Source organism: Sus scrofa, chromosome 14, assembly GCF_054392235.1.
Source record: "Sus scrofa isolate SSC_HxYL_T2T_F1_AM1 chromosome 14, Sscrofa_HxYL_maternal_Yorkshire_Landrace_v2.0, whole genome shotgun sequence".
Lineage (NCBI taxonomy): Eukaryota > Metazoa > Chordata > Mammalia > Artiodactyla > Suidae > Sus > Sus scrofa.
In genome coordinates, this window is record NC_139396.1 from 46,253,132 (window position 1) to 46,271,987 (window position 18,856).

The 18,856-nt window shown below is 46.4% G+C and overlaps 1 pseudogene; it reads right to left on the reverse strand.

Moving 5' to 3' along the window:
- Positions 1–2,018: 2,018 nt before the first annotated feature.
- Positions 2,019–2,134, reverse strand: LOC146396525 (U6 spliceosomal RNA; annotated as a pseudogene).
- Positions 2,135–18,856: the final 16,722 nt, after the last annotated feature.

The following is an 18,856-nucleotide window of genomic DNA, read 5'->3' on the forward strand; positions in this document are numbered from 1 at the left end:
AGTATCCCATGAAGCATGGTTGTTGACTAGGGCATTCATCATAGAGGGCAAAGCCACCTAATACCAATCACAAAGTTGATGGATAAATCTAGGTTTGAACTGGTTGTGTTGTCGAACCAAGGTATCCTAATACCTAATGGCTCTATAGCCCTTGCCTAAGAGCTTGCCCCTCCCCAACCCCTTCAGCAGGGACCAAGCCACCTCTCATCTCTGGACTCCCACTTAAGACCATTGTAGCAACCAGCCACTTCTTCTCCAAGCAAAGAAAAACAACACCACAAAAAAGGCAGCAAACAGCAAGTTATAACCATTGTCCAATTCTACATCCCTCGAGTTTTGCTCAGCAAGCTACTTGGAGCCTGACTTCTATCCAGAGGAGAGAGAAGCATTGACATGAAGCTTGACCTCATGATGGGTTAATGCAGATTCCAGAAATCTTATGGGTATCTTGATGGTTGGTCCCAAGATGATAATCACAGGGAGGATTTCTGTGGACTAATCTCTCCTCTGGATCCCTTGATAAATTCTTTTTGTTTACTTGTTTTTTGTCTTTTTAGGGCCACACCTGCAGCATATGGAAATTCCCAGGCTAGGGGTCCAATTAGAGCTATAGCTGCCGGACTATGCCAGAGCCACAGCAACGCCAGATCCGAGCCATGTCTGTGACCTACACCACAGCTCACAGCAACACCAGATCCTTAACCCACTGATCGAGGCCAGGAATCGAACCTCTGCAACCTCATGGTTCCTAGTCGGATTCGTTTCCACTGTGCCAGGACGGAAAGTCCCACTTGGTGAATTCTAAGAATCTCTCCTCTTGACTTCTCTGTTTCAAAAGCCCTTGTTCCCTTCATCTATTCTGTTCATGTTTATGCTATATTACATATAGGACAATATGTTTTATATACTGATTTTTTTCTTCATTTTGTTTCCTTCCTCCTTGAACTTGGTCTTTGGTTGGGGTGCAACTGGTGTTGAATGCAACTGGTGTTGATTCAGAGGAGGAAGTTTGCAGCAGAAGAAAGAATTTGAACAACTGGTATTGATTGCAACTGGTGTTGATTCAGAGAAAGGATGTCGCAGCAGAAAAGAATCTGAACCTTAGAGCCTGGGCTGTGAGGGGAGTCAGGGTATAAAATGAACAAAATACATCACATCTAGATTTCATTCCAGGATAGGCAACATTTTCCTGGGGCAGAAGGGAGCAAAGAGAGGTGACAAGGGAGACAGAGTTATGAGCCAAAATCCTCCTCTCAGAGCTAGAAAGAGCATCCCATTCCCATCAGGCATCCACAACTACGTCTGATCTCAGCATCTTTCCTCCATCCATCCCACAAGCCTGCCTGTTGTTCCCCAAGGCTTGGCTCAAATTACCCTGTGTGGGAATGTCCCCTCCAGGATGAGATAAGCCCTCAGAGGGGGTGGGGTCCTGGACATTTGGTGGGAAGATGTTATGGAGAGAAGAAGAATCCTGGACCTATAAGTGAGGGAAGCTGAATCTGGAAAGTGTCTCTCCTTCTATCCCTCAGGGAGATAGATACCATTATGAGAGCACGACAGGATGGCACACCAATGCAGCCATCCCTTCAGCCTAGACATTTGTAATTTTAGCCATGGGGGAAGGGAGGATAAACCTGACCAACCTATCAGCCACAACTTAATTCAGCCAAATTCCCAAATTAATAGTTTCTGGGCAGAAGAAGACACGGAAACATATTTTATTTGGTCTGTGCTGTATTTTTTCTTTCTTTCTTTCTTTCTTTTTCTTTTCTTTTTTCTTTCCATTTTTGTGTCTTTTAAAAATTTTTTTTATTATAGTTGATTTACAGTGTTCTGTCAATTTCTGCTGCACAGCAGTGACTCAGTCATACATATACATGTAATTCTTTTTCTCACATTATCCTCCACCATGTTCCATCATAAGTGACTAGATATAGCTCCCTGGGCCATACAGGAAGATCGCATTCCTTATCCACTCCAAATGCAATAGGTTTGCAGCTACTAACACCAAACCCCCAGAAAATATGGAACGCTTCCATATTCCATATAACTGACATGTTATCCTTGTGCAGGGGCCATGCTAATCTTCTCTGTGTTGTTGCAATTTTAGTATATGTGCTGCCAAAGAGAGCACCTGCCCTGTATTTTCACATTTGTAAATTCGTTTTTTTCCTCAGAGGCATATTATTTATTTATTTTAGTGGAGGTGCAGTTGAGTTATAGGGCTGTGTTAATTTCTGCTGTACAGCAAAGCGACTCAGTTATACACATATATACATTCTTTTTTATATACTTTTCCAGTCAGGTTTTTCACAGGATATTGAATCTAGTTCTCTGTGCTCTGCAGTAGGACCTTGTGGTTTATCCTTCGTGTATGTACTAGTTTGCATCAGCCAGTCCCTAACTTGCAATCTTTCCTTTCCCGACCCTCTCCCCCTTGGCAACCACAGGTCTGTTCTCTATGTCTGTGAATCTGTTTTTTTTTTTCCATAAAAGTTCATTTGTGTTGTATTTTAGATTCCATTATAGATGTGATGTCATATGGTATTTGCCTTTCTCTTTCTGACTTACTTCTCTTAGTATGAGAATCTAGTTTCATCCATGTGGCTGCAAATGGCATGGTTTTGTTCTTTTTTATGGCTGAGTAATATGTAAGGTCATTTTTTGGCATTTAAAATCATAAGTGCTCACCTAACAATTCTGATTTCTAGCTCCTAAAGAAAAAAATAGAGGAGTTCCCGTTGTGGTGCAGTGGTTAGCGAATCTGACTAGGAACCATGAGGTTGCAGGTTCGATCCCTGGCCTTGCTCAGTGGGTTAACGATCTGGCATTGCCGTGAGCTGTGGTGCAGGTCGAAGATGCGGCTCGGATCCTGCGTTGCTGTGGCTCTGGTGTAGGCCAGGGGCTACAACTCCGATTAGACCCCTAGCCTGGGAACCTCCATATGCCGCAGGAGCGGCCCAAGAAATGGCAAAAAGACAAAAAAAAAAAAAAAATAGACAGAACCACAATTGGCCTCTGTCCCTAAATGGCCACAGTGGGCTGGCACTGCATGCAGGCTGCTTCTACACAGGCAGAACATCAGCTTTTCCTTCCTTATTATCTAAACTTTCTCAACTCCCTCATTTTGGGTATTTTCCTAGCCCCTGTCTATAAGCTTTCCAATGTGCGGTTGCATAATCCTGAGCAGAGAGAGAAAACCCCGCCCTTTTTTTTATTATCATTACTGCTATTGAATAAATTGGCTACTTTGCTAAATTCCTGGTGCTATCAACACAGCTAATGGCCTGTCATCTTGGTTCCAAAGGAACTGATCAGCATGTTGGACCAAGACGAATAGGAATTCTATGAGAGTCTTTCATCTTCCCTCCCGTTCCAGAGTCTTCTTCATTGTTTTGTTTCTCACGATTCTGAAAGGTCCATGGAAAGTTGTTTTCTCCTCTTTCCCTTTTTTCTCTTCTGCATTTTACTCTCATCCCAAATACCTTTCATCTAGATCTAAGGCTTGTCAACATTTTACCATATTGCCTTTTTCCTCTCCCATTCCCTTCTCCTCCTCTTCCCCTCATGCTCTCCCTCTCTTCAAATTCGTTGCTGACGTTGAACAACTTGGAAGGAAACAGCGGACATCAGGACACAGGCTGCTTCACCTCTTAATCCTCACGCAGGCATCTCCTGGGGATAAAGATGGAATCATTATCACCCTTATCAAAAATAATTTTAATTTCATCATAGCATCAAAGATTCAAGCCAGATTTAAATTCCCCTAATGCACCTGAAAATCTTCTAGAGCATTCAAAAACTTTTGAACCACCTCCTGCCTCCTCTCCCTCCAACAATGTTGTCGTCTTGAATTTATAATCTACTGGCCTGAGACATGAACGTATGTTACAAGGCTCTCTCAAACAACCTCAGTTCCTTCTGTCTTGGCAAGATTGGAGATCCCCAAGTTACAGGTACTACATCTTAGCAGCAAATTACCGCAAAACTGATCAGCTTAAAACAAAACTCGGGAGTTCCTGTTGTGGCTCATTGGGTTAAGAACCCAACTAGTATCCAGGAGGACATGGGTGCAATCCCTGGTCTCACTCAGTGGGTTAAGGATGTGATGTTGCCACAAGCTGCAGCACAGGTTAAAGATGCAGCTCACATCTGGCATTGCTGTGGTGGTGGTGTAGGCCTCCAGCTGCAGTTCATTTTCCCCTAGCCTCCATATGCATCCCTAAAAGACAAACAAAAACCTCTTTTGTGGTGCTCCTGGGTGTGGGACTCCAAGGCCTCTCCAGAGGTAAACTCAAAGAGTCTCAGGATGTTAATATTGCTGGGATAAAAGTGACCAGATCCTCATCTCCCCTTCTGCCCCGTTGTAAGTGTTACAAAGTCCTTGAGCCCCTCCTGAGCAACCTGGCCTATTTCACTCCTGCCCCATATAAGGAAAGATATTAGGCCCACTTCTCTCCCTGACCCTCTAGGAAAGTATACGTTCCCAACCAATCAGCAAACATACTCTAAGACCTCGCCCCCCCCCTTCTTTGTTCCTGGTCTATAAAAATAAACAAAAAGGCTATCCCCGATCATCCGGAAGTTGTCCTGCTGTGCTAGCAGCATATCTTATCTCAGTAAACTTGTCTTTCTCTTTGCCTCAATGCATGGGCCACAGCACTGGGTTCTGTGGGCCAGGAATTCAGATGGGGGTGCCACAAAGATGGCTTTTCTCTGCTCTGAAATGTCTGGGTCCCTGCCTGGGAAGACTTTAAGGCCAGGAGCAGGAGCTGGATTTACTAGAAGTCTGCTACCTCTCAAGCCTGGTGTCTGGCATGAGGACTGGGACTGCTGCCTACATGCCTACACACAAGGCGTCCTCACAACAGTCAGTTTCTTAGCTGGTGGCTAAGGGCTCCAAACGTGTTTCAACCAGAGAAGGAAATTGATGACATCTCATGTATGAGTGGCCAGGACCCCGTGTAGACAATTATGTGGAAAGGATAGTCATTAAAGCCAACTTTGGAAAAAAACAATTCGCTGTGTCATATCTCGTGCATTGCTTCTAATTACGCCTTGGAGGCTTCATTCATCAAATTGTCATGTTTCATTATCCTCCATTCTCTTTTACAGACCACTTCTCAGAGTTTCCATTGTAACTCAGCAGGTTATGAACCCGACGAGTAACCATGAGGACTTAGGTTCAATCCCTGGCCTCGCTCATTGGGTTAAGGATCCGGTGTTGCCATGAGCCGTGGTGTAGGTCACAGAGGCATCTCATATCTGGTGCTGCTGTGGCTGTGGTGCAGGCTGCAGCTGCAGCTCTGATCCGACCCCTAGCCGGGAAACTTCTACATGCCTCAGGTGCAGCCCTAAAAAGATAAAATAAAAATAAAGACCATTTTTCTTATTCCTCTGCAATAATGAAATCACCTTCCCACAAGCTGCCCCAAATTCCCATTTCACCTCCTCTTTCTCTCATACACACAACTGCTTTATACAGCTCCTTCAAGGAGTTCCTGTTGAGGCTCAGCAGTAACAAACCCGACTAGCATCCATGAGGATGTGGGTTTGATCCCTGGCCTTGCTCAGTGGGTTAAGGATCTGGCATTGTAGAGAGCTGTGGTGTGGGTCACAGATACAGCTTGGATCCAGCATTGTGTGGCTGTTTTGTAGGCCAGCAGCTACAGCTCTGATTAGATCCCTAGCCTGGGAACCTCCATATGCTACAGGTGTAGCCCCCAAAAGCAATAATAATAATAATTATAATAATAATTATATTATAATAATAATAATTATTATTATAATAATAATCCTACCATTTCTGAACAGGGAAGGTGTCATTGAGTTATTCACATCCACCTGCTTCCATTTAACTGGTGATGAAACAGTCTTGGGTGTGAATTCAGTCGGTGACATCCCAATGAGACTGTGCTCCCCTCCCCAGCAACTGTTCATCCCCCAGCTCTGATGCAGTAACAGGCCTTCCTGTGAATGGAACCAAGCAGGACCCCACGACACCTTCCCCCACATCTTCTGCTTTAGCTCCTCTCTGAAGTACCTAGATAACAGTATCAGTGAGTTCCTGTTGTGGCTCAGGGGGTTAAGAATCAACTGCAGCTACTTAGATGACTGCAGAGGTACGAGTTTGATCTCGGCCCAGTGCAGTGGTTTAAAGGACCCAGCGTGGACCTACACCAAAGCTGAAGCTCAGATTTAATCCCTGACCTGGGAACTGCCATATGTGGTGGGTACAGACAAAAATACAAACAGACAAACCAGAAAAAGTATTTGATGAACATTTCCTGAGTTGTTTTACAGATGCTAAAACTGTCACCAGGAGTTCCCATTGTGGCTCAGTGGTTAACAAACCCGACTAGGAACCATGAAGTTGAGGGTTCCATCCCTAGCCTCGCTAGTAGGTTAAGGATCCGGTGTTGCCGTGAGCTGTGGTGTAGGTCACAGATGGGCTCGGATCCCACGTTGCTGTGGCTCTGGTGTAGGCCGGTGGCAACAGCTCCAATTAGACCCCTAGCCTGGGAACCTCCATATGCCAAGGCTGCAGCCCTAGAAAAGACTAAATAAATAAATAAATAAAACTGTCACCAAATGGAAGATGTTAACTTCTTGGTGACCCTGAGCCCACAGCCCTTAGACCTAGTGGCACCTAAGAATTGATTATGTTAACCCCTGCAACACCACCCTGTTACCTCACCCTCAACCAATCAGATAATTGTGCATGAGCAGACTGCACACCCTGTGATCTCCCAACCTCAACATGGCTTTTTTTTGTTTTTGTTTTTGCTTTTTGTTTTGTGTTTTAGGGCCACACCCAGGGCATATGGAGGTTCCCAGGCTAGAGGTGGAATCAGAGCTACAGCTGCCAGCCTACACCACAGCCACAGCAACGTGGGATCCCAGCCTCATCCACAACCTACACCACAGCTCTCTGTAACGCCTGATCCTTAACCCACTGAGCAAGGCAGGGGATCGAACACGGGTCTTCATGGATTGGTTGGGTTCATTACAACTGAGCCCCAGCAGGAACTCCCATGTGGCTTTTTAAAATGCTCTACAATTTTGGTTCAGGGAGTTTGGGTTTTGGAGGGGGGCTGAGCCACCCGTCTCCTTGCTGGACTCTGCAATAAATCCTTCTCTGCCCCAAAGGCTGATGTTTCAATTTGTTCGGCCTCACTGTGTGTCACGCACATGAACTTGGGCAAACGTAAAAATATCCAGTAGACAGTCTTCCCACAGTGGATTTATGGACTGGACATGCTCTCCCCGCCCCCCGCCCCCCGCCGTCTGCCACAGTTAGAGTGAATTTGAGGTTAACCGTCAGACGCTTTTCTCCTAGGTAGATTTCTTAGCAGGTTGCAAGACTTTGGAAGTAAAACGCATTAACAAACTACAACCACTGCTTGGGCAGGCACATCTCCCACGGGGGATTAACAAAGAATTTCCATGCATTCCTTTTCTAAAGAGCTAGTGTTCCGGAGTAGACAACCGAGGCATAATTAAAGGTAGTAGCGTCGCAGTCACTAATCACCTCCAGAGGAGGCTGCTGTTCTGTGTTATCCATAATGGAGTATGTAGTTAATGTCTGTGCACCATTTGTCTGACAGTATTTCAGCTCATTGATTTCCTGGAGTCCCCTGGTTCCTCCATTAACTGCATGTGCTGTCGACATCCCCCCGGCCCTCCGCCAAATTTCCACTACGATCATGTGCTTGGAGGGAAAAGTTTGTGCAGTAAGTGGTTTTTGCTTTGTCTAAACAAATGAAGTTTCAAAGTGACTCTAGTAAAAATAAGCAGGAAAATGATAGAGGGTTCATTTCATTATGATGATTTTGAAATTGCTCTACAATTGCTCATCAGGAAACACCCACAAAGGTGGAGCCTAGCTGGCCGAAGTGAAATTGTCATTCCAGGAGTTGTCTGAAAATAATGGGAGATTTGGCAAAATGCGGTGAGAAAAACATGTCTTCTGTGTCCTGAATGTGACAGAATAGGAAATCATAGCAGAGATGATGATTCTAATGAAATAATAATGGGATTAACCTGAACTCAAATAAGACTCATCAAAGATGAGAGTAAATTTTATTTGTTTGAACTTAAATATGCATGTATTTACTTATTCAATCTTCATTCAGTATTTTGGAAGGAACGGGGATCTCCAGCCAGAGTTGAAATATTCCGGAAGCTGGTTGGTTGTTAAACTCTGGTGTTTGTTTCTGTCCTGGGAAAGTTAGTTCCATGTCTGTTATTTTTTTAGGGCTGCCTCCATGGCATATGGAGGTTCTCAGGCTAGGGGTAAAATTGGAGCTGCAGCTGCCGGCCTACACCCCAGCCACAGCAACACCGGATCCAAGCTGCGTCTGTGTCCTACACCACAGCTCATGGCAACGCCGGATCCTTAACCCACTGAACGAGGCCAGGGATAGAACGCACGTCCTCACAGAGACAACGTCCAATTCTTCACCTGCTGAGCCACAAGGGGATCTCACCATGCCTATTATTTCTATTAGAACATTACAGGTAAAGGTTTCCCACAGGATTTTCTGTTGGGTTTGAATTGCCACCTCCCCCGCCCCCCACCAAGGAAATACATGTAACTTGAGTTTCTGTGTCTGAATTGCCTTTCTCTTCAGAGTCTGGTTTCTTTAAAACTGCCAAAAAAAACCAAAAAACAAAAAAACAAAAAAAAAAAAACACAGAAGAAAGAATAAGACATGAGAGGAGATTTCTTTTTTCTTTCTTTCTTTTTTTTTTTTTTTGTCTTCCCACCCCTACCCCCATTGCATCCCCATCCTTCAGCCAAGACCCTTTGGAATCTCTTCCCACCATCCCCACCTTCTTAAGTGTAATTCCTAGGCAATCTTTCATGACTAAAATTCTTCATTCTGCCTTCAGAACCCCATTGAAAATGATCCAGGAGTTCCTGTCCTGTAACAAACCTGACTAGTATCCATGGGGATGCAGGTTTGATCCCTGGCCTCGCTCAGTGGGTTAAGGATCTGGTGTTGCCATGAGCTGTAGGTGGCATGAGTCTTGGATTCCACGTTGCCGTGGCCGTGGTGTAGGCCAGCAGCAGCAGCTCTGATTTGACCCCTACCCTGAGAACGTCCATATGCAGCAGGTGCGGCCCTAAAAAGAAAAAGAAAGACTCAGATTTCCTTTTCTTCATCATAGAAGATCCAATTCTGACACCAATTACAATGTGTGGGTTTTTCCCCAGCACTAAGCAATTCTCCGATGCCAGCGGGGTGTTCAACAATACAACTCAGTTCTGATACTGTCCATTCAGAAGCAGTCTCAGACCCCCCAGGTTGAGGGCTTGGTCCTACAAGACCACCCCTCCCCCACACACACCAGACACAAGCCCAGTTTGTCACCTGAGCTTCTCACCTACTGACTAGAGATTAGAGGTTTTACGACCTCCTGCTTGGGTGTGATTAATTTGTTAAAGCGGCTCACAGAATTCAGAGAAACGTTTTACTTACTGCTGCCGAAATTCGGCCTTTGTCCACCGGTGCCAAAGAGAAATGCAGAGACAGAGTTATGGGTGAAGAAGAAAACAAATAGCTTCATTACTTTCCTAGGCACAGGAGGGTCACAGGAGTCTAATGCCTTAAGGACTGTGTCTCCCATTGGGAAGAACATCAGGGAGTTTTATAGCAAAAAGGAGAAAAATAGGGTTCTGGGTAAGTATCAAGGTTGAGGGCAAATACGCCTTCTTCTTTCTTTGGGGGAATCTTAGTCATCCAGGTCGGTGTCATGAGATCTCAGCATGATCCTACTGGTCTTCTGGGTTATTGGATGTCAATTTTTCCTAAAATAAAAATACTTGCATATTGGGCAAGGAAGGGCATAATGGTCGGAGATTAGGGCAATTTGAGAAAGTCCCTAAAAAAAAAAATCACGCTTATTTGACCCACAGGCAGTTGTGCTCAGGGTGTCTCATCTGTAGTTCACCAATGATTGTGTTTAGGGTACAATTAAGCCAGGGAGAAGCAAAAGGAAAGGACTCTAAGCTGTTTAATTTTAAAGTAAAAGAAGCGCAAGGAACATAACTTTTCTCTTAGGTACATAAGACGCCTATGTCATTATGTGTATTCCTTGAAAGTATTGATTGAAAAAACGCACACCCTGGAAGTCGAGAGTTGTGTGCTGCCCTCCAGTTCACAAGGGGATGCAAAGACCAGGGAGCAACAGTCAAGAAACAATAGTTCAGCCTTGGGGCAGGATCCTGGTTCCCTCTTCTGAACTGGAGACTGGCCCTGGCCATCTGCCTCTACACAGATTGAATCATGAGCCACTGCAGCTGCCGACCCTCCACGCCCCCTGAAAGGGGTTCAGGGTGGAGATCGGGACTGAGGCCCTCTGCGCTCCGAGGAAACTAGCAGAACAGACCTTCAGAGAGTTAGAGATTTTTCAGGAGAAGATTTGATGAGCCCAATTCTTGCATCTCTTCATATCTAGAAAAACACTAAACTCCTGCATGGTGATGTCTACACCTCATGACTGGCAGCCACCTTCACGAGGCCAGCAGCAAACGTTTGTAAAATATGTGTTTGGCTGCAGGTACCTCCCCCTTCATCTTTATGCCATATATCCTAGAGCCCCACTTGCCTCCTCAGAGCAGTTTCTCAGGACAACCTGGGATGCGGTCTCCTGGGCTTAAGGCTGAATTTTGCCCCACACAAAACTTAACGCTGTCAACTTTTGGGTTGTGCTTTTTTTTTTTTAAAGTCTAAACCTATTCCTCGGAACTCAGGGAAGGCCAAAGAGGCTGAATGAGGCCCATTTTCTAAAAAATAAGAAATGGGGGGGCGGGGGGGGGGACACAGGCTTTTGCGCCCAGCGGCCTAAGAGGGCCCTGCTCAGTTATGTTACTAAATTAAAGGGTAAAACTCAGGAAACCTAGATGGAAAAGGTGCAGAGGACAAGATATGGGGAAAAGGCCTGGAGCGTCCATGCTCTGGGTGCCAGGCTCCCCAAATCCCTACAGGTTCGACAACGCGGAAGCTCCCTTGGGGGGTTCTTTCTGTATTTTTATGGAGGGCACCATTGATTAAATCATTGGCCATTAGTGGCTGAATCAGCCTCCAGCCTCTTTCCTTCCCAGGGGGTCAAGGGGTGAAGCTAAAAGTGGATTCCCAGGGGCTCCACGAGTAGCCAGCCCCCAGACTCAGAAGCTTTCCAAAAGTTGATTCATTAACATAACAAAAGACACCCTTAAGGCTCCCATCACCTGACAGGCCAAGGGTTATAGTAGCTCTGTGCCACGAATGGGGACAGAGACCAAATGTTTATTTCTTTTCTTTTTCTTTTTTTTTGTCTTTTTGCCATTTCTAGGGCTGCTTCCGTAGCATATGGAGGTTCCCAGGCTAGGGGTCCAATCGGAGCTGTAGCCATCGGCCTTCGCCAGAGCCACAGCAACGCAGGATCCGAGCCTTGTCTGCAACCTACACCACAGCTCACAGCAACACCAGATCCTTAACCCACTGAGCAAGGGCAGGGATCGAACCCTCAACCCCATGGTTCCTAGTTGGATTCGTTAACCACTGAGCCATGATGGGAACTCCCCAAATGTTTATTTCTTAGTCTAAACCACATTGTCACAGAAGGTCTTACAGAACATGCCAGGCAAATTAGCGCCCCACCCCCACCCCAGCTTATGGTGGCTTTTGAATTAATTAATTAATTAATTAGTTTACTTTTTAGGGCCTCACATGCAGCACATGGAAGTTCCCGGGCTAGAGGGTGGAATCAGAGCTACAGCTGCCAGTCACAGCAATGCCAGATCGGAGCCGCGTCTGCGACCTACACCACAGCTCACGGCCCAACGCCAGGATCCTCAACCCACTGAGTGGGGTAGGGATTGAACCAGCATCTTCATGGATACTGGTCGGATTTGCTTCCTTTGACCCACAACAGGAACTCCCCGCGTTTGAATTTGGAGCCAATTGTTTACCTTTCTTTGAAGATCTTAGACCTGGACCATCTCACACCGAGCTTGGGGTTCTGATGGGAGGGGATTTCGGGGTCAGGGGGCTCTGGCCCGCAGAGCAGAATTCCTGGTCGAGCCCCTTTCCTTACTCTTCGTTACTTGGTGGCAACACATACAGCCACCAACCGCTTCCGCAAGAGCGTGTTGCTTTTGAATCGCCTCTCGAAACCATCTCTATTATTTCGGGTGTGGTGAGGGATGTGAAGATGCTTTCTTTCCCAAATCCGACAGCCTTCATTTCACAGACACAAGAGCCGTGGCTCCTCAAGACTCTGACTATTATGGGCTTGAAAGCAAGGTGCTGTTTGGCTTCAAATTACCGAGAGGGAACGTCTCGCCCCCTTCACACACACACAGAAAAACACGTTTCTGCAAATTCCAGGATCTTCTCGGAAGGGGGGGTGGAGAAAAGCGATGCTGGGGTTTTGTTCTCTTCTCCCAGCCTCGCGTTTCTGCCTCCTCCAGTTTTGATTCCCGTCATTTCATTTCTTAAATTGGCTGCGCTGGAAGTTTACAGGGACGGGACTTGGCAGCCGAGGACCGTTTTGCATCACAAAAGCAGAACCGCTGCAGCGAGAGAAATGACCGCCTAAGGGAAACAAAAAAGTCTCCCTTTGAGACAAATCACTAGGAGGCTTGGGGGCTGTTGGCTGGGGATAGAACAGGGCTGTTTGTGGCTGGCGGGACCTGGGAGCGGCCCATGTCCAGAGTCACTGTATTCCCCGGGCAGCTGGGAGCCTTTCTATTTCTCCACCTCTGGTCCAGAGCTGACCTCAATTTCAGCTCACCTGGGAAGACGGATGGATGGGCTCCCTTACCCTCAGCGGATGGCTGACCCCACATGGGTGGCCCTAATAGAACACAGGAGAGTCAGAGGCCAAGGATCACAGCGAGGCTGCCCTATCGGGCAGCCAGGGAACCAGCCAGCCCCCCTTTCATAATGGGGCAGGGACTAAACCAGTTCAGCTCTGCAAGTCTTCTTCCTCCAATCCTCATGAAAAACATGTAAATCCAGCAACAAAGAGGTGCATTTTGCTAATTGAGGGATTCACTCAATAGGGGAAAAAGGCAGAGTGAGTATCAGACCTAAAAGGACAATGACGCTGGCTAAATTGGCTTCTTTGGATCTTGGCGGGGTGGAAACCAGCATGTAATTATTTTCTGAACCAAGCCTGAGAGAGCTGTCAGTACACTTGTGGAGAGGACTACAGCAGGGAGAAGCTTTGTTCTTGGGCTCTAAGGTGGGAGCTTTATAACAGAGTTCAAGATTCACCCAAGCAGCCACAGAGGAGTGATTTACAAATTAAGGATCTAAAAAATAAAATTAGTGATCCCTGTAGGGCTGTGGCTTGTCAGTCTGGGTACTTATTCAGGAAATCCTTTTAAGAAATGGAGTTCCCTCGTGGTGCAGCAGTTTAAGGATCTAGAGTTGTCATTGCTGTGGAGCAGGTTCGATCCCTCTCGGGAACTTCTACATGCCACGGCTAAGGCCAAAAATAAAATTAAATTTAAAAAAATTTGAGCTCCAGGTACTATTCTGGGTGTTAGGGGCCCAGCAGTGGGCAAAGTGCCTTCTCGTATGAGTTATCCCAACCAGAAGTGATTCCAGAAGGAGAGGAAATGGGAGCTGGACAGACAGATAAAAATAGATGGATTACTGTGAGCTTTTTTTTCCTGTCTCTCTCTCTCTGTCTTTTTTTTTTTTTCCTTTTTTGGCTGCCTGGTTGCATGTGGCATTCCCAGGCCAGGGATCAGATCCAAGCAGCAATTGTGACCTATGCCACAGTGCGGGATCCTTAATCTGCTGGGCTGGACAGAGGATTGAACCCAAGCTCCAGCGCTCCAAAGATGCCACCAACTCTGCTGCACCACGTTGGGAACTCCCTTTCCGGCCTCCTAATCTCTCCATCCTTCTATGACTTTGACCACAGCCTCATCTTCAACACTCTTATCATCTCTGTCTCTGTCTCTGTCTCTGACACACGTGATACTTTGGACAATGGAAAAGATAAGGAATTTCATCTGGAACAGCAAACTGGATTCTTTTTTTTTTTTTTCTTTCTTTTTAGAGCCACACCCGAAGCATATGGTAATACCAGATCCAACCGCATCTCCAACCTACGCCACTACTCATGGCAATGCCGCATCCTTAACCCACTGAGTGAGGTCCACATCTTCACAGAACACCAGGTCCAGCTCTTAACCTACTGAGCTACACGGGAACTCCCACTGGCATGTCTGGTTGTCAGTTCCTTTAGTACTGAGCAATCTGGTGTCTATGAGGCATAAAGAAAACCCAGGAAAATAACCATTCTCTTGATCTTTGGGCCTTATGAAATCTGCCTTCTTCTCTTGACCATTCAGACTCCCTTTGTGTTTGTTGCATATGTAACGTCTGTGGAATTTAGCAGTACTTAGAAGGAGGAATAGGGAAAAGTACACCTAATCCATCTTTCCAGAAGTGGAAATATACATGTCTAATGGTCAGAAAATACTAGGTGATATGAACAATAGTCTCTCCTGGGAGTTCCTGTTATGGTTCAGCCGTAGTGAACCCAACGAGTATCCATGAGGATGAGGGTTCAATCCCTGGCCTCGCTCAGTGGCTTAAGGGTCCGGCATTGCCCTGAGCTGTGCTGTAGGTCACAGATGTGGCTCGGATCTGGCGTTGCTTGGCTATGGTGTAGACCAGCAGCTACAGCTCCGATTCGGCCCCTAGCCAGGGAACCTCCATATGCCCCACCTATGGTCCTGAAAAGACAAACAATAATCATAATAATAGTCTCTCCTTTTCTAACACGTCCTCATCTTTCTGGGCTCAAAGAAGCTTGTGTCGTTATTACATTGCCAGTGCTTCCCCCTTGTCTTATGGCTCCTTTGGGTTCTGTTAGGAAAAAATCAAACGCCTGGTCCATACTTTCCCTGGGGACTTTAAACCATTAGATTCTTTCCCAAACCTTCAATCTAAATCTCTCTGCACAAATTACCTGTCTATGGGAGGTCACTCTAATTCCTGCTTTCATTTTTTTTTTTTCAGGCCTTTGATGATGGCGTTTGGAATTAGAATGCAGCAGACACAAAAGGGAAACACTCTGCCCTGTCGCAGGTTGCAGACACATTGTCAGTCACGCTGCCAGCCCCCGTAGAAGTCAGAAAGGCTGCAAACTTGAGAAACAGCTGCCGTGGCGTTTCTGTTGCCTGTCAATATATGGAGGAAGGCCTCTAGCTACAGAAGGTGTTGGAAACCTTTTTATTTAACAAGGTTTATTTTAAAAGCCAAGCGTGTTTCTTTCTTGTGTGCTTCTGTCTGCTTCTTTAAGAAAATTCTGAAGCTAGCAGCATCTGGGCGAAGAAGGAGACGTAAACCACGGCCTTCTGGCTGGACTAAACCCTGGGAAAAACGGTAAAGTAAGCGGTCCTCCCCAAGCTTTTCTAGGTTTAGAAAATGCATGAAATGAATGCACAAGAGTTGCATTAATCCACGGTCCCAGAAGGAAACAGAAGACACATGACATAGATACTGTGAAACAGGGAATGGAGAGGATCAAAAGAAACCAACAGGGGAGGGGGTGGGTGGTGCTAAGGGACCTTTGACTTGGGGGGGCTATTACCATCCCTGTACCTGGAGGGGCAAGGGAAGGAAGTGGTACCAGAACCTGGACAGGGTGGCTTTATTTATTTATTTATTTATCTTTTTAGGGCCGCACCTGTGGCATATGGAGGTTCCCAGGCTAGGGGTCGAATCAGAGCTACAGCTGCAGGCCCCGCGCCACAGCCACAGTGATGTCATATCCAAGCCATGTCTGTGACTTATACCACAGCTCACGGCAATGCCAGATCCTTAACTCACTGATCGAGGTCAGGGATTGAACCCGAATCCTCATGGACACCATGCTGAGTTCTTAACTCACTGAGCCTCATCGGGGACTCCTTGAGTTTTTTTTTTTACATTCTTCTGGTGAAAACTGCATTAACATCAAGGGCTGCACCTGAGGCATATGGAGGTTCCCAGGCTAGAGGTGGAATCAGAGCTGAGCCGCCAGCCTACCCCATAGCCATAGAATCTCCAGATCCGAACCCCTCTGCAGCATATACCACAGCTCACGGCAACACTGGATCCTTAACCTACTGAGCGAGACCAGAGATCAAACCCACGTCCTCATGGGTACTAGTTGGGTCCTTAACCCACTGAGCCACAACGGGAACTCCCAAAATGCCTCTTCCTCCAAGGACAACAGTCCCTGGATAAGAGTTGAATCGGAGCTGCACCTGCTGGCCTACACCACAGCCGCATGGATACTAGTTGTGTCCTTAACCCGATAAGCCACAACAGGAACTCTCAAAAATGCCTCTTATAAGAACAACAGTCATTGGATAAGAGTGTACCCTAACCTAATATGACTTTATCTTAGCTTGATTACACCTGCAAAGGACCTATGTCAAAATATGGCCACATTTACGGTACCAGCGATTGGGATTTGAACATAGATTTGTTGGGGGGATGACAGAATTCAACTTGTCACAGAAGGGAGATGAACTGTGGGATCATCTCTCCCTTGGGATTGGTGAGATGTTTCTACATGTTCAAGGGTGAGCCCTTCAGAGCTGGGACCCTGTGGAGCAATGGCAGCCTGTGTCTGGCTCTGCATGAGGGGCAGCAAAAGGTCAGGTTTTAAAATGAAATCTCACTGCTCATAAACACCCCCTTAAAGCCCCTCAGGCCCCTCAGGTCCTCTTGGCGTCCCATCAGCTACCACAACCTGAGAACTTTTACTCTCTTGTTCCTCTAACTGTTCTGGGGTTTTTGTGTTTGTTTGTTTTGTTTTTTCATCCATTCATCTACGTTTTTAAAAAAAATTTGTTATATTTGTAGTCATACAACCATCATCAACAATCTAATTTTAGTTTTTAGTTTGTTTGTTTTGTCTTTTTACAGCCGCACCTGGGGCATATGGAAGTTCCCAGGCTAAGGGTCGAATTGGAGCTGCAGCTGCTGCTCTACACCACAGCCACGGTGACCCCAGATCCTTAACCCATGGAGCAAGGCTAGGGATCGAACCCACATCCTCAGGGACACTATGTGAGGTTCTTAACCTGCTGAGCCATAATGGGAACTCCACAACCTAATTTTAGAATATTTCCATCCCAAACCCCCAGTCCACCCCTCCTCTGCCCCACCTCTCTGACAGTTTTTGATCCAGAAGTCCATAAGATCAATCTTTCCTATCAAAGACATGAAGACTCCACCAGGAAGTCAGCCTCACAGTAATATTCATCTGAAATTCCCACCTGCTCTTGCTCTGAATCTGTCTGAGAACTGCCCATTTCTCACCTCCTCCACTGTCACCACCAAACTCCAAGTCACCTCCATCTCCTCTCGAGGTTTTTTTTGTCTTTTTTTTTTTTTTTTTTTTTTGTCTTTTTGCTATTTCTTGGGCCGCTCCCGCGGCATATGGAGGTTCCCAGGCTAGGGGTCGAATCGGAGCTGTAGCCGCTGGCCTACGCCAGAGCCACAGCAACGCGGGATCCGAGCCGCGTCTGCAACCTACACCACAGCTCACGGCAACGCCGGATTGTCAACCCACTGAGCAAGGGCAGGGACCAAACCTGCAACCTCATGGTTCCTAGTAGGATTCGTTAACCACTGCGCCACGACGGGAACTCCTCCTCTCGAGTTTTTTTCAGAGCCTCCATCCTGGGCTGTTTTCACTCTTGTACCTCTACCATTTATTGGCACAGCAGCCTGGGTGGTGCAGGTAAAATGTAACGCAGATCAGGGCATCGTTCCACAAAAAGCCTCCCAGTGGCTTTTCGTCTCACGCAGGAGAGAAGGCAATGTCTTATTGTGGCTCTCGGGTCCTTCGGTGTGTTCCTCCATCATCTTGCTGACCTCATCTCCTATGAGTCTCTCTTGCTCTCTCAACTCTAGTAAACCACCCTCCGTGTTGCTCCTGGAAAACGTGAGTCAGGCTTCCTTGCCTCTCAAGCAAGGGTGATGTTACCTCCCAAGGGCCCTTTTGCAATGTCTGGAGATATTTTTGTCACATCTGGGGAGAGATGCCATTGGAATGGAGCAGATGCCAAACAGAGATGCTAGGAAATGTCTACAATGCATAGGACAGTCCCCCGCCCCCCACAAGAGTGCCAAGTTTGAGAAAACCTGTGTCCATCTGCAAAATCTATTCCCTCGGGTTTCTTTTTTTCTTTCTTTCTTTTTTTTTTTTTTGTCTTTTTGCCTTTTCTATGGCCACTCCCTCAGCGTATGGAGGTTTCCAGGCTAGAGGTCGAATTGGAGCTGCAGCCGCCGGCCTACACCACAGCCACAGCAACACAGGATCTGAGCCACATCTGCAACCTACACCACAGCTCATGGCAATGCCGGATCCTTAACCCACTGAGCAAGGCCAGGGACCGAACCCGGAACCTCATGGTTCCTAGTCAGGTTCGTTAACCACTGCGCCACGACGGGAACTTCTCCCTCGGGTTTCTTAATGAAATTTAAGTTAATACACCAACTTAAAATGTTTACTTGAATATCCTCTCATCAGAGAGATCTTCCCATCTCATCTAAAGTTGCAACTCTACCTTCATCCCAACGCTCCCAGTACCCTTTTCCAATACATCTTTTTACATAGCATCTATCCCCTTGTAACACACTAAGACACTTTCGCATTGATGTTATTTCCATCCCAGTAGGAGATAAGCTTCAGAGGTTCATTCTGTGTCCTGCCTTTCCCCTAGTGTGTGAAGAAGTGCTCAAGAATACAAGAGGCACTCAGCAAATATTTCTTGGCTGACTAAAATAAAATTTTAAGCAAAGTACTTTGGCGCCTCTATCTCTGCTTCTTATTTCTAAAATAA